The 16,450-nt window shown below is 45.8% G+C and overlaps 1 protein-coding gene across 2 annotated transcripts in view; it reads right to left on the bottom strand.

Moving 5' to 3' along the window:
• LOC126473377 (MOB kinase activator-like 2) overlaps positions 1-16,450 on the bottom strand; it is a 528,601-nt gene that overhangs the window by 301,463 nt on the left and 210,688 nt on the right. The window lies entirely within an intron of this gene.

Raw genomic sequence — 16,450 nt, 5'->3', positions numbered from 1 at the left:
AAGGAGAACCACCTATATGAATATCAAGAAATCAAAAGGCAAGCTAGCACAAGGGAAATAAGGGAAAGTTGAAGACGGAAAGAAACACTTACATGGGCTATGCAAGGGAAAAGAACTTAAAGAGGATATTATAGTAACAAGAGAAGAAACAGGTGAAGATGAGACGATAGGAATGAAATGTGGGAAGAATCTGCCACCGCAATGAAAAATCAAAGTGGAAGCAAGACTATTGGAGTAGACAACATTCCTCAGAATTACTGAAATCCTTGATAAATCCAGCCAAGACAAAATTATTCTACGTGGTAAGCTAGATTTATGAGGCAGGCGAATGTCCTCCGACTTCAGGAAAAATAAAATAATTCCAGTTCCAAAGAAGGCATGTGCCGACTGGTGCGAATACTACCGAATCATCAGTTTTATAAGTCAAGGTAGACAAAGTGGAAAAATTTGGTATAAGCCGATCTCTTGGAAAATAGGTTTGGGTTCCGGAGAAATGCAGGAACACGAGGAAAGTACTGACCTTACGACTTGTCGAAGAAGATAGGATGAAGAAAGGTAAATGTACGTTTGTGGCATTTGCAGATTTAAAGCAAGCTAATTATAATGTTAGATGCAGAACTGTCTTTGGAATTTTGAAGGTAGCATGGACAAAACACGGAGAGCGAAAGATTATTTACAACTTGTACAGGAACCATACTGCAACTATAATAATCTAAGGACGTGAAACGGAAGCTGTGGTTGAGAAGGGAGTGAGGCAAGGTTGTAACTTATCCCCAAAGTTATTCAGTCTGTTCACTGCGCAAGCTGTGAAGAAATTTGAAAACAATTTGAAGTTCAAGGAGAAGAAATAATCTTTAAGTCTGCCTATGACATAGTAATTGTTAGAGATGGCAAAGGACTTTGAAGATGAGTTGTAGGTAACGTATAGTTAACGAAAAGGGAGCTCCAGTTGCTCTGTACAGCCTTGTTGAGTCCACTACTGATTTCAACTTTTTCGTTGAGCCATTCTGAAGTAGATCTTAATCTGCCGTACTTATTATAGATTTATACATGTATATGACTGACAATGGAAAAATAATGCTTACATATGTTTATGCACGGACTATAGAAATTACTCTGACTAAGTAATATCCAAAAGTTATAAGTACAGGCCTAGTAGATTTAAAATCTTTCTTGTATAATGCTGCAGTGATTTTTTTGTCATCTCAAGACTATAATTCATTACCTTACAACTATTGTTGGATTTATAGAAACTTTTGTTCTGGCACATTCGAATTTGCATATTGTATAAGTAAGACGATAAAATAGCTTTTTAATACATGTGCAACATAGCTGCAGTGGACGGAGCATCCAATTCAAATGCTGGTATGTATTTTTAGTGTGCAAAGGTCCACTTACAGGTAACTGCAGTGGCTGTTGGTATAGTTCTGTTTTATCATAGATTGGATGTCAGCATAGCTTGGGTGCGTCGTGGACTTTTTACAGAGCATATGTAAAACACCTTGACACGGTTGCGAATTTGCGAAGTAACTCTGAAGAAGCTATCTATCACGGGGCGACAGATGTCCAAGAAACAGGTACTTTTACGTGCGCATTTTCTTTTGGATTTTTTATTTTTTAAAAAATTTCCATAAAGTATCCCTTATTCATTGTATGAAGAAGTTGTTTTTGATAGTGTGCACAGTGTAATTCTCTTGTATAAGGTGAACTGCGAAGGCGGATTTATTTTGCGTGTTCCTTCTTTTCTGCTTGTTCGATGTAGCTAGCCTTACAATCACAGCAGAAAATTTAATAGAGGCCACTGTTTCGGTTTAAGTTTTACGTTATTTTGATTTCGTCTATGAAGAGACGCAATAATGGAGATAGATTGGTTGGTTTGTGGATTAAAGGGACCAGACTGCAACGGTCATCGGTCCCTTGTTCCAAAACTTAAAAACTACCACACAGAGTAAAAACCGGATAATAGAGACAACAGACAACACAGGACAAGAAAAACTCAGACAAAGAACAGACATAACAAATTAAAATCACACGGAGTGTGGCAGTGGTTGGCCGACCATAGAATAAAAAGGGAAAAGCCAACCACCGAGAACACATTAAAAACTCAGTTTAAAACCGTAGGCCACAGGCCAGAATCAACACAAAACAATAAAATAAAACATGAACACTCATATTAAATGATAAAAACCCCCTGCCCGAATAAAACGTAAAACTAAGCCAGCCATAGCAGGGTCATCAGTTAAAAGGGCAGGGAGCGTATCAGGCAGCGCAAATGTCCGCCTGACCACAGCTAAAAGGGGGCAGGCCAACAAAATGTGGTCCACTGCCAAAGCCGCCCCGCAGCGACACAGAGGAGGGTCTTCCCGACGCAGTAAGTAACTGTGTGTCAGCCGGGAGTGGCCAATGCGGAGCCGACAAAGGACGACTGAGTCCCTGCGGTTGGCTCGCATGGATGACCGCCACACAGTCGTCGTCTCCTTAATGGCACGGAGTTTATTGGGCGTGATCCGATCGCGCCATTCAGCGTCCCAAAGCGCAAAAACTTTTCGGCGGAGGACCGCTCGCAAATCAGTCTCTGGGAGGCCAACATCCAGAGATGGTTGCCTGGTGGCCTCTTTCGCAAGGCGGTCAACATGTTCATTGCCCGGGATACCGACATGACCGGGGGTCCACACAAAGACCACAGAGCGGCCGCAACGGGCAAGAGTATGCAGGAACCCCTGGATAGCCATCACCAGACGAGAACGAGGGAAATACTGGTCGAGAGCTCGTAAACCGCTCAGGGAATCGCTACAGATCACGAAGGACTCACCTGAGCAGGAGCGGATATACTCTAGGGCTCGAAAGATGGCGACCAGCTCAGCAGTGTAAACGCTGCAAGGAACGTTGTTCGGAATGGTCCCCTAGAGTTAGCGCATAATCGACACGACCAGCAACCATCGAACCGTCAGTGTAAACAACGTCAGAGCCCTGATACGTGGCCAGGATGGAATAAAAGCGGCGGCGGAAGGCCTCTGGAGGGACCGAGTCCTTCGGGCCCTGTGCCAAGGCAAGGGTGAGGAACACACCATGGAGGTGTACGCAAAGTGGCCCAAAAGGAGGTGGAACAGTGAAAACCCTAAGCCCGGAGAGAAGTTCTTTGACGCGGACTGCGATCGTACAACCAGACCGGGGCCGACGTTCTGGCAGATGGACGACCGATCGCGGGAACAGGAGACGATAGTTTGGTTGCCCGGGCAAGCTAAAAACATGGGCAGCATAAGCGGCCAGTAAATTTTGGCGCCTGAACCGCAATGGAGGGACACCTGCCTCCGCAAGTATGCTGTCCACTGGGCTGGTCCGGAAAGCACTAGTGGCAAGGCGTATTCCGCTGTGTAGGATTGGGTTCAGTACCCGCAGCGCAGATGGGGATGCTGAGCCATAAGCCAGGCTCCCATAATCCAGACGGGACTGGATTAACGCCTGGTAGAACCGTAACAGGGTAGATCGGTCAACGCCCCAGCGGGTGTGGCTCAAGCATCTCAGAGCATTTAGATGCCGTCAACACGCCTGTTTAAGCTGCCGAATATGAGGCAGCCAAGTCAGCTGGGCATCAAAAACTACACCCAAAAACCTGTGGGTCTCCACCACAGCAAGGAGTTCGTCGGCAAGATAAAGCCGCGGCTCAGGATGGACTGTTCGGCGCCGGCAGAAATGCATAACGCGGGTCTTGGCAGCCGAAAACTGAAAACCATGCGCTACAGCCCAAGACTGCGCCTTGCGGATAGCGCCCTGTACCTGACGTTCAACAGCTGCAATGCCAGTAGAGCGGTAGTAAAGGCAGAAGTCGTCAGCATACAGGGAAGCGGAGACAGAATTTCCCACCGCCGCAGCGAGCCCGTTTATTGCGATTAAAAACAGGCAGACACTGAGGACAGATCCCTGTGGTACCCCGTTCTCCCGGACTCGTGAGGAACTATGGGAGGCCGCGACTTGCACGCGGAAGGTACGATACGACAGAAAATTTCGGATAAAGAGCGGCAGAGGGCCCCGAAGACACCATCCATGAAGCGTAGAAAGTATGTGATGACGCCATGTCGTATCGTACGCCTTCCGCATGTCGAAAAAGACAGCGACCAGGTGCTGACGGCGGGCAAAGGCAGTACGGATGGCCGACTCCAGACTCACCAGATTGTCGGTGGCGGAGCGGCCTTTACGGAACCCACCCTGAGACGGAGCCAGAAGGCCCCGAGACTCCAGTACCCAATTCAAGCGCCGGCTCACCATCCGTTCGAGAAGCTTGCAAAGAACGTTGGTGAGGCTAATGGGGCGGTAGCTGTCCACCTCCAAAGGGCTCCTGCCCGGTTTCAAAACGGGGATGACAATGCTTTCCCGCCATTGCGACGGAAACTCACCCTCGACCCAGAGACGGTTGTAAAGGTCGAGGAGGCGTCGCTTGCAGTCCACTGAAAGGTGTTTCAGCATCTGACAGTGGATGCGATCTGGCCCAGGCGCGGTATTAGGGCAAGCGGCAAGGGCACTGTGAAATTCCCACTCACTGAATGGAGCATTGTAGGATTCAGAATGGTGGGTGCGAAAAGAAAGGCTCCGACGTTCCATCCGCTCTTTAATGGAGCGGAAGGCCAGGGGGTAATAGGAAGAAGCTGAACTCAGAGCAAAATGCTCTGCCAAGCGGTTGGCAATTTCGTCGGCGTCTGTACAAACTGCTCCATTCAGTGAGAGCGCAGGGTCGCTGACAGGGGTCCGATAGCCATAGAGGCGTCGGATCTTGGCCCAGACCTGCGATGGAGAGACATGGAGGCCAATGGTGGACACATACCGCTCCCAGCACTCCTGCTTGCTTTGGCGGATAAGGCGGCGGGCCCGCGCACGCAGACGTTTGAAGGTAATGAGGTGTTCAATGCAGGGATGTCGCTTGTGACGCTGGAGCGCCCGCCGGCGATCTTTAATCGCTTCAGCGATCTCAGGCGACCACCAAGGCACAGTCCGCCGCCGAGGGGACCCAGAAGAACTGGGAATGGAAGATTCGGCGGCAGTAACGATGCCCGTGGTGACCGATTGAACCACCGCATCAATCAATGCCATCATTAGAGAGAGGCTCAATAGCGGCAATGGAGGAAAACAAGTCCCAGTCAGCCTTATTCATTGCCCACCTGCAAGGGCGCCCAGAAGACTGACGCTGTGGCAGTGACAGAAAGATCGGAAAGTGGTCACTACCACACAGGTCGTCATGCACTCTCCATTGGACAGATGGTAAGAGGCTAGGGCTGCAGATCGAAAGGTCAATGGCGGAGTACGTGCCATGCGCCACACTGAAGTGTGTGAAGGAACCATAATTTAACAGCGAAAGATCGAGCTGTGCCAATAAATGCTCAATGGTGGCGCCTCGACCTGTCGCCACTGACCCACCCCACAGAGGGTTATGGGCGCTGAAGTCGCCCAGTAATAAGAAAGGTGGCGGCAATTGGGCTATCAGCGCAGCCAGGACATGCTGCGCGACATCACCATCTGGTGGAAGGTAAAGACTGCAGACTGTAACAGCCTGTGGCGTCCACACCCGAACAGCGACAGCCTCTAAAGCTGTTTGTAGAGGGATAGACTCGCTGTGAAGAGAGTTAAGGACATATATGCAGACGCCACCAGACACCCTTTCATAAGCTGCCCGGTTCTTATAATAACCCCGATAGCCACGGAGGGCAGGGGTTCGCATTGCTGGAAACCAAGTTTCCTGAAGAGCAATGCAGAAGAAAGGGTGAAGGCTGATAAATTGTCGGAGCTCAGCTAGATGGTGGAAGAAACCGCTGCAGTTCCACTGCAGGATGTAATTGTCCATGGCTGAGAAAGGTGTGACGGGACTGGGAAGGCGGATTACACCTCTGGGTCACCTGCTGCCTCCGATGGAGCACCCGTGCAAGTGCTATCCATTGCGTCTGAGGGACCGGCGAGATCGAGGTCCTCAGCGGACGCAAGAATCTCCACCGCATCCTCAGACGAAGAGCTTGTAGGTAGCGGTGGAGTAGGTGCCACCGCAGGTGTCTTGGTCTTACGGGTCTTCAATGTCGTTTTCTCTCGCTGTTCCTTTGGTTGTCGTTGTTGAGAGGGCTTATTGGATTCAGTCTCCGGGACCGAAGATGATCGCGAAGCTCGACGACCAGCGACCTGTGGCTTCTTCAGCCACTGGTTGGTGTCTGCTGTGCCGCTGGTAGGAACCTGGGAAGGGAGTGACCCAAGGGATCCCTTCCGAGCGAGAGAAGCCGAAGAAGACTTACGCTTCTCCGGCTTAGAAGTGGGGACTGGTGTCCCCGGTGGTTTAGTGGGTAGATGGTGTGGGAGCAACAGCGAGGGAACGGGGCCTCCGTCGTCAAGGGGGCAGGTGAGGTCCTCTGACTCTGAAAGCTGACTGTTTGTGGTGCAGCTAAAGGAGCTGGAGCAGGAGTGACAGTTGAGGCATAAGATGCCATCATGCGCATGGGATGTAGCCGTTCAATTTTCCGCTTAGCCTCAGTGTAAGTCAGTCGGGCCAGGGTCTTATATTCCATGATTTTGCGTTCTTTCTGTAAGATCCTGCAGTCTGGCGAGCAAGGTGAATGAGGCTCTCCACAGTTGACACAAATGGGAGGCGGAGCACATGGAGTATCGGGATGAGATGGGCGTCCGCAATCTCGACATGTGAGGCTGGAAGTGCAGCGGGAAGACATATGGCCGAACTTCCAGCACTTAAAGCACCGCATCGGGGGAGGGATATAGGGCTTGACGTCACAACGGAAGACCATCACCTTGACCTTCTCCGGTAATGTATCACCCTCGAAGGACAACCTGATTGTCCCTCGGACCCCGATGAACGCGCCGGACAAAATGAACACCTCCATGCTCTAAGTTGGCGCGCAGCTCGTCATCAGACTGCAAAAGTAGGTCCCTATGGAAAATAACACCCTGGACCATATTTAAACTCTTATGTGGTGTGATGGCAACGTTAACATCCTCCAACTTGTCACAAGCAAGTAACCTGCGTGACTGGGCGGACGATGCCGTTTTTATCAAAATTGATCCAGAGCGCATTTTGGACAAGCCCTCCACCTCCCCAAACTTGTCCTCTAAATGCTCTACAAAGAACTGAGGCTTCACGGAGACAAAGAATTCCCCATCAGCTCTGGTACAGACGAGATACCGGAGCGAATACGTGTCACTGTCATTCATTGCCTTTCGTTCCTCCCATGGTGTGGCCAAGGATGGGAACGATTTGGGGTCATAAATATTACCTTTAAAATGAGCCCTCGAACGCTTAGAAACTGCTGGTGGCTGGCCACCAGCAAGAGATGATGTGCCACGCTTCATTGCGTGTCATCCACCCTGATGCCACCTACTCCGACCAAGGGCCCTCCCCATGGGCGCCACCCAGCAACAGCAAGGGCCACCTGGCAGGATGGCCATTGCCAGGAGTCCTGATGCCCCAGGGAGATGGGCATCTACTCCTTGGCATACATGGGGAGTAAACGGCGCAGGCATCAGTAGAGCGATCCCTGTGTTGTCAGGGGGCTACAACCAACAGGGTACATGGCGGCCCCACCACAACGGATTGGCTACCGTGCTGGATCTTAGGTGCAAAAATGTATGAGGTCGTCGTCGCAGCGAAAAACAACACTGCACAGTGCAGCGTGGAAATCGCACCCATGGACGTATCCTCGCCCAAGAGATGGAAAACGTGCTGGACACCATTGCAACGACGAGAAAGCCGGCTAAAGGTCTCAATGCACGACAGATACAGTGCACCATATAAGGCGCCCTTCCCTAATTGGCTCGCTCTTCGGAACAATTAGAAAGATGGAGGTCAAACCCGAGAGGGGACCATCACATAAGGCCGAAACATTTGAGACTCCTTTTAGTCGCCTCTTACGACAGGCAGGAATACCGCGGGCCTATTCTAACCCCCGAATCCGCAGGGGGGAATGGAGATAGAGATTTATATGCGATTAGTTCACTGTGTTCTTTAAAAAGGTTACTGGGTCTGATTGAGACTTTACCACAGAGGATGTAATATAAATTGTTTTTTAATGTAGCAACGTGATTTGGGTTAACTGGTCCTTTTCGACGTTGTGAAATCACACATTTCATCAACTATCATAATGTGGTAGCCGTTTTCCGGGCTCTGTTTCGTAACTAGTTACGTTCTTTCTCTACTTGACTCGGATACGCTTCGTCCACTGCAACTATGTTGCATCTTTATTAAAAAGCTATTTTTAGCCCCTTACTTAACACGCAATATCGAATATGTCAAAAAATAAATCTCTATAAATCCAAAGTACATTAAAAAATAATGAACTATACAGCCTTGAGGAAAAAATATCACATCATTAGATAAAAACGATTTTAAATCCACCAGGCTTGTACTTGTATCATTTGGATATTATTTCGCCAATGTAAGTTTTATAGTCTTTATATAAACAGATAGGGTGACAATTATTGAACAATATGAAAAAAATGTAAATTAGTTACAAACTACGGCGTACACACACTTTATTGAACATGTAAACGTCACTACAGATATTCGGACTTAGGTTATGACATTTTCGATATGCCTGAAATCATTGGCGATGATGTGGCGCAGGCGAATAGCGAAATTCTGCATGACCCGCTGATGTGTCTGAACATCTATACTGTCGATGACGTCTTGAATGGCTGTTTTCAGCTCAGCAATGGTTTTGGGGTTATTGCTGTACAACTTGTCTTTATAACAACCCCTCCCCCCCCCCAAAAAAAAGGAGTCGCATGGGTCTGGGTATCCCAGAGCCAGAATGCTGTCCCAAAAGTGTTCCTGCAGAGCATCAAACACTCTGCTGCTTCGATAGGGTCGAGCTCCGTCTTGCATGAGCCACATCTTTTCGAAATCAGGGTCACTTTGCGTAATGGGAATGAAATCATCTTCCAAAATCTTTACGTACCGTTCGGTAGTCACCGTGACATTAAGAATATCACACCGATTATCCCGTGACTGGACTTGTGCACCATACAGTCACCCGCTGAGGGTAAAGAGACTTCTCGATCGCGAAATGCGGATTCTCAGTCCTCCAAATGCACCGATTTTGTTTATTGACGAACCCATCCAAATGAAACTGGACTTCGTCGCTAAACTAAACCATGCATGCGCATACTATTCCCATTATGCCCCACGGCCAACCGTGTAGTTTCAACGTCCTAACCCAAACTGTTCAGAAGTTACGACGATTTTATTTCATATAGATCAATAATTGTTACGCTGTATGCAAGCGTTACTTTCTCCAGCTTCAATCATACACCTGTATATATCTATAATATGTATGGAAATTTCAGATCCACTTGAGAATGGCTTAACAGAAAAGCGAAACGAGTAGTGGATTCGAAGTTCTTCAGAGCAACTAGACCGGTCTTTTCAACAAACAGTTGCGGGATACAAGATGAACGTCAACAAAAGTAAAGCAGTGGTAATGGAATGTAGACGAATTAAATCACGCGATGCGGAGGGAATTGGATTATAAAATGAGACACTGTAAGCAGAAGATGAGTTTTGTTACTTGGGTATCAAAATAACTGATGGACTTTTCAAGTAGGAAGGATATATTATGCAGACACTGAACAGTAAGAAAAGCATTTCTGAAAACCTGGTAATGTTTAAAATAATTTTAAGTATTAGAAATCTTCTCCGAAGGTATTTGTGTGGAAGAAGCTTTGTATGGAAGTGAAACGTGGACGATAAGTAGTTAAAAAAAAAAATAACTAGCTTTTGGAATGTGGTGCTACAGGAGATAGCTGAATAAAAGATGGGTAGATCGAATAACTAATGAGAAGGCACAGAATAAAATTGAAACAACAAGGAACTGTCAATCTGGTAATGGAGAAGTGTGAAGGGTAAAAATTGCAGAGGGAGACCAAAGCCCGAATACAGTTGGGTTGGGTTGGATTGTTTGAGGGAAGAGATCAAACAGCGAGGTCATCGGTCTCATCGGATTACGGAAGGATGGGGAAGGAAGTCGGCCGTACCCTTTCAGAGGAACAATCCCGGCATTTGCCTGGAGCGATTTAGGGAAATTACGGAAAACCTAAATCAGGATGGCCGGACGCGGGATTGAACCGTCGTCCTCCCGAATGCGAGTCCAGTGTGCTAACCACTGCGCCACCTCGCTCAGTCCGAATACAGTGGGCAGGTTGAAATACATGCAGCTTGCAACAGTTATGCAGGGATGACAACACCTGCGCAGGTAGCCTAAAGTGGAAAGCTACATGAAGCTGGTCTTCGCGCTGAAGACGACGACGACGACGACGACGACGACGACGTGTTAACATCGGACAATTCACGCAAACTAAATATCACACAGAAACTGGTCAACCAATTTCCATGAGAATTTCTTCTTTGTAATAAGTTTTCTTCCTACCCAAAATGTACATACATGTGTAAAACAAGCTGATTAATGACAGTTTTTTTTTATCGAGGAGCATATCCTTAAACGTAATCTGGGTACATAGTAGAGTTTACTTACTTTAGATATGAACTCTTCACCAGAGGTAAAAGACAGAAGATTTAACGCTGTACGCGTCAGATAAACTGCCTTTAACGCTGGAAACGTTTACAGTAGCGTTCTCTGATATTACGGTAGAATGTAAGAGTAATAATTTTAATAATAAATTCAGTCCAATAGCACATGAAGCTTTTCATCCAGGTTGTTTCATCTATAATCAGCCGCGCGAGATTAGCCGAGCGGTCAAAGGCCCGGCAGTCACGGACTGTGCGGCTAGTCCCGGCGGAGGCTCGAATCATCCCTCGGGCATGGGTGTGTGTGTTTGTCCTTAGGATAATTTAGGTTAAGTAGTGTGTAAGCTTAGGGACTGATGACCTTAGCAAGGAAGTCCCATAAGATTTCACAAACATCTGAACATTTTTTGAATCTATAGGCAGAAAATGAACGTATGTTTGTACATCCTGGGTCATATGCAGTTTACAATGAGTTCCTCGGCTCCTTCGTGAGAATCAATGCATAGTGAAAAACAACATTTTCGCAACACAGTCCTACAAGTAAAATCTGATTGCATAATATCGATCGAATCAGCAGGGAACTAGAACGTATCCGTGTAGCGACATGTAATTCATTACAGAGCAATTGTGTAAGATGGTGTAATGAGTATAGGAAGTCATTTCTCTTTCTCTCGTTGGACATCACGTCGTGATGAAAATTCACTCCAGGAAACGGTTTATCACAGCTATCAACAGAATAAGTTTTATGAAACCATCTTTTGGTACCCTGGCAACCGTTTCAGCAATACAAAACTACTACAAATTAACTACTTTTGGTAATGCAGAACAGCCTGTAACGTTTATCCGCGTGTTAGGTTCTACTGGTATCCAGTAGACAGTAGAGACCACTCTTACGAAACACACGTGCACGTAATAGGTAATACATATTACATTCGTCCATACATACGAGCAGCATTAGAACACACAGACTGCTAGTGCGTATCTTACCACGAAGCCGATAGTGCGGCCGTGTGGAGCCAAGATACCTCCAGCAGCCTCTCAACGGCGCATGTTGCCGGATACCGCTTCCACTCTCCTAAACAAAGACGCATTCTGGTGGGCCGGAAAAACCTGCCAGTTTCCGACCACCTGCAGGTAGTCAACACAGCACACAGGGAATTCTCATAATTCTTTCAGATCTTAGGGTGCCTATCAGCTATACAAATTTCAAGTTACTTTAACAACATCCGCAATGGGAGAACACGTGGGCTATTACATGTTTTCGGTCTTCTGGAATGGATCTACTAAAAGTTTGTTACTGTTCTCTTCGAGCGGTTACGGTCAGTACATCAATGATGCTCTCTCCATCAGAACCAATGCGTGCCAAATGACGCATTACTGCAGGTATGAATCCACGAGCGAAGAGGGGGAGTGCACCGTGAAATCCCCTCCCCAAGCAACATTTTAGTAGAAGCCTCTATATTATTTTGAATACATCAATTTCCAAATTTCGGAGAATAAAACCACACGAAAACTAAAGGCGTCTCAAAATTGGTAAGTAATTCTAAAAATTACAAGCTCCTTTTCAGTTGACTGAGTGAGGGCTTACCCACACGGATGGGCTTTCTGATTAGATAAATGCGCACATTCTCAAGCTATCCGTACTTTCTGTCAACAACAAATCCGACACGATTCGTGCGTACACAGCAGAACCGGCAAAACTACAGAAAAAGCGAGTAAGTAAGTGTGTGTGTGTGTGTGTGTGTGTGTGTGTGTGTGTGTGTGTGTGTGTGTGTGTGTGAGAGAGAGAGAGAGAGAGAGAGAGAGAGAGAGAGAGAGAGAGAGACCAGAATCTAACCGTGGATCCGCGGCTACACTACTGTTCTGATGGAACAGACCGTAATGCTGCAACCACTCACGAAGTACTGCAACATTTACCAGAGAATAAATTTTCGCTGTGTGTGTTATAGCTAGTACATCGCTTAGAGGTCTGTGCAGATAACAGGAATGATAAACCGCATTCGAAAGTCTTATCAGCATCCATGGATACTAAAATTTCGAAAACCAATTTAACCCGTTTATGTACGCCAGATAAGCTTGCACACGATCCGATTTTCGTCGATGTGTTCGGATTGAGTAATTTACGTTTCACAGGTAAGTACGTGACTGCTGATCATGGCCACATTTAAACACTACAGAGCCAGTCATATTCTTGACATCTTCAACAGGTTGCAACTTTCTGTGGTAATTACGAAAAAAGATTTTGTACAGTTTTTTGTGGGACATTTCAGCAACACTAAAAAGTTACGTTTGTTCCCGTGGTCTTCAGTCCGAAGGCTGGTCTGATGCACCTCTCCACGCTTAGCTGCACAAGCCTCATCATCTATGAATAACTAATGAAACTAACTAACTTAGTCAAGACTTGGTATCCTCTACAATTTTTAACTACCACACTTACTTCAGTTACCAAATGAACAATTTCTCAAAGCCTCAGGATGTGTCTTATCAGCCGATCTGTTCTGCTTTCAATAAAGGTGTGCCATGAATTTATTTTTTCCTCCCTAATTTGACTCAGTATTTGATGTGCTCATCTAATCTTAAGTATTCTTCTACAGAACCACATTGCGAAGGCTTCTTGTGTCAACTGCTTATCGTCTATGTTTCACTTCCAGACAAGGCTACATACCACACAAATAGCTTAAGAAAATACTTCCTAGTACTTAAAATGATACCAGATGTTAACTAAATCCTGTTTCTCAAAAATGCTTTACTAGCTATTAACACTCGATATTTTATATCCTCTATACTTCGGCCAAAACTCATCCACTACTTTCAGTGTTTCATTTCCTAATCAAATTCTCTCACCATCGCCTGATTTAATTCTACTATATTCAAATACACGCGGTTTACTTTCGTTCGTGTTCATCTCATAACCCGTATAAAGTCGTATTTAGATTATCGTTACATCTTGCTTACCGTTAAATGTGAGTCATGTAGTTTATTTGTCAAACGTGCGTTAATTCATCACAACGTTAAGTCATGCAAACGTTTTACACTTCTCACTGGATTAAGCGTTCCACTGAGTACCTGTAAATATATTTAAGTGAAACACGATAGATTTCATTTTATATTGATCATAAATTACGTTGTATGTTCTACGAATACAGAAGGCAGGTCATGAAGCAAATATTTTGACGCATGGAGTATCCTGGAACTGCCTTCATATCGCTTTGCGGCAGCTTTCCGTAATTATGTACGTGAGAACGGTTACTGCAAACGGACCAGGAATGACCTAGATATAAAGCAGTTGCTGGTAGAACTAAATCAGAATGTGCAAGTAAAATTTACGGAAACCCAGGACGAAGAGCATGTCGCCATCTTTAGCATTTGCTAATGTAGGCAAAGCATCAACTCTCTCCAGAACTCAGCACTGAATCCCCTACAGTGGCACATGTAATAATAGTGACATAAAAAATAGGAATTATTTTCGATTGCATATAATGCGAAAATCTTAACACTGTTCTTTAACTACAAAGTAATTATTGTTGTGGGATATCACATAGTAATTAATGTTATGGACATCTGCAAAAAATACCTGCTAATACTTGCGTCGGTGAGGGTTTTCTCCGCAAAGAAACTATTATTGCGGATAGACACGGGTACCTGCGTACTCTCATGTCTCTTGCAACACGCTTCAAAAATTTACACTATGGCAAAATGTAGGACACACCTGACGAAAATCGTCAACTGACGGCCCATGCAAGTTAAAATGGATGAATCTGCATTAAATCTGGAATAAATGAATACACAATAAAAGTACAACCAGCAGAAAAGTAGGGCAAAAAAAGTAATTATTTATAGACTAAATGATTTGTTTTCTCTCTTACACGTCAAAAATCATCTGACTTGGGTAAAATTATATCTTCGTTTTCATAAACCTGACGTTTCGTAAGTACAAGTGAGAATATCTTTGTGATATGTTAATTGGCTCGCAATTGCATAACTTATTGACAGGACAAGACTGCGCATAAAACGGATGACTAGATTACAGCTTTACAAATGGTTCAAATGGCTCTGAGCACTATGGGACTCAACTGCTGAGGTAATTAGTCCCCTAGAACTTAGAACTAGTTAAACCTAACTAACCTAAGGACATCACAAACATCCATGCCCGAGGCAGGATTCGAACCTGCGACCGTAGCGGTCTTGCGTTCCAGACTGCAGCGCCTTTAACCGCACGGCCACTTCGGCCGGCTTACAGCTTTACACTTCGTTTCACTTTGTCTAAGCAGCAACCAGCATAAACATAGGTGAAACGGTCGTCAAAGATCGTCACAGATACATCACAGTCTACATCAAGTAATCTCTCGAATGTCACAGACCCAGTTAGTGCGACTGTTTATTTAAGAAGCCGGTTACGTTATCTTTGCAATAAGTACAAGATGCCATCTTCACAGTGTGCACTGGTGTGTCCCCCCCCCCAGGCCACCGTCTTTTCTCTAACTACTTAATTACACTACCCCAACTTACTTCCATTCCCGGATCATCCACAACCCTCCCACCCTTCTTTAAACCTTACTTGCAATTTATTTCCGTTAATTCCAATCTGTACCATAACCCCGCCATGTCCCCACTCCTTTTCCCTTTGGCCTTCTTGAATACTTGGTCTTTTATGAGAATCTTTAAATCTTTTGTGTAAAGGGGGTTATAACTTATAATGATGTTCATAACCTTTTACTTTATAATATGTATCGTGTATAAAACATGCTCTTACGTGAGGTGGCTTTAATCCTCTTGTGTACAGTTGCTTTAATCGTTAACGATGTTCATAACTATTTGTTTTTATAACAATCTCACAAGGTTGAACTTTTATGTCTCTTAGATTACGATGGTACATACCGCGATCTTTACTTGCACACTAGGAAGTTGGTTCGCCAGGCCATATAATGTGAAGGTTGGTTGGTTGGTTTGGGGTATAAAGGGACCAAATTACAGGGTCGTCAGTCCCTTTTTCCTGACGCAAGCAAGGTTCATGGTACAAAAACACCCAACACCACACCTAAAAAGAAAACGAATGGAATGAACAAAAAAATTGGGAAACATACACCACAAGGAAAAGCAGGAGAAGGTATTAAAACCATAGAGCAGATGGTCTGGACTAGCTGATTACAATAATAAAAGAGGATGAGTCAGCCACTCTGCAAAACATTAAAATGTCCACCCCAAAAAGACAAGGCGAGATGACGACCACAAAGACAAACAAATGCAAAGAAAGTGCGACAGAGTTAAGATGGAGGAAGGGTGGCGACCTCGGAGAGAAGGTTAAATGCCCACCCTCAGATGGTATGATAAAAAAACCTCACATATAATACGTAAAACTAAATCTGCTGTTGAAGCATTGTAGCCCAACAGCGAAGGTTGGGTACTGGGAAGGTTAAAAGTCCCCCGCAGAGCGGCTAAAAGTGGGCAATCCAGCAAGATGTGGACGACAGTCATATGTGAGCCACAGTGACACCGAGGTGGGGGCTCGCGACGGAGGAAGTATCCATGTGTTAGCCACGTATGGCCAATGCGGAGCCGGCAGAGAACCACAGAGTCCCTGCGAGAGGCCCGCATGGAGGTCTTCCATACATTCGTAGTCTCTTAAGGAGTATGCCGTGCGTATTAAGATTATGCCATTCCGTCTCGCAAAGCTGAAAAACTTTGCGGCGTAATAATGATCGCAGGTCAGTTACAGGGATGCCGATCTCCTGAAGGGGTTTCCGTGTAGCCTGTTTGGCCAGCCTGTAGGCAAGTTCGTTGCCTGAGATTCCGACGTGGCCTGGGGTCCACACAAACACCACGGAACGACTGGACCGTTCCAGGGCATAGATGAACTCCTGGATGGTCGCTACCAAAGGATGGCGGGGGTAGCACTGGTCGATACCTTGTAGGCTGCTCAATGAGTCAGTACAGAAGAGAAAAGAC

Source organism: Schistocerca serialis, chromosome 4, assembly GCF_023864345.2.
Source record: "Schistocerca serialis cubense isolate TAMUIC-IGC-003099 chromosome 4, iqSchSeri2.2, whole genome shotgun sequence".
In the NCBI taxonomy this organism is placed as follows: domain Eukaryota; kingdom Metazoa; phylum Arthropoda; class Insecta; order Orthoptera; family Acrididae; genus Schistocerca; species Schistocerca serialis.
The sequence above is the reverse complement of the archived record's forward strand: the minus strand, read 5'-3'. Positions and strand labels throughout refer to the sequence as shown.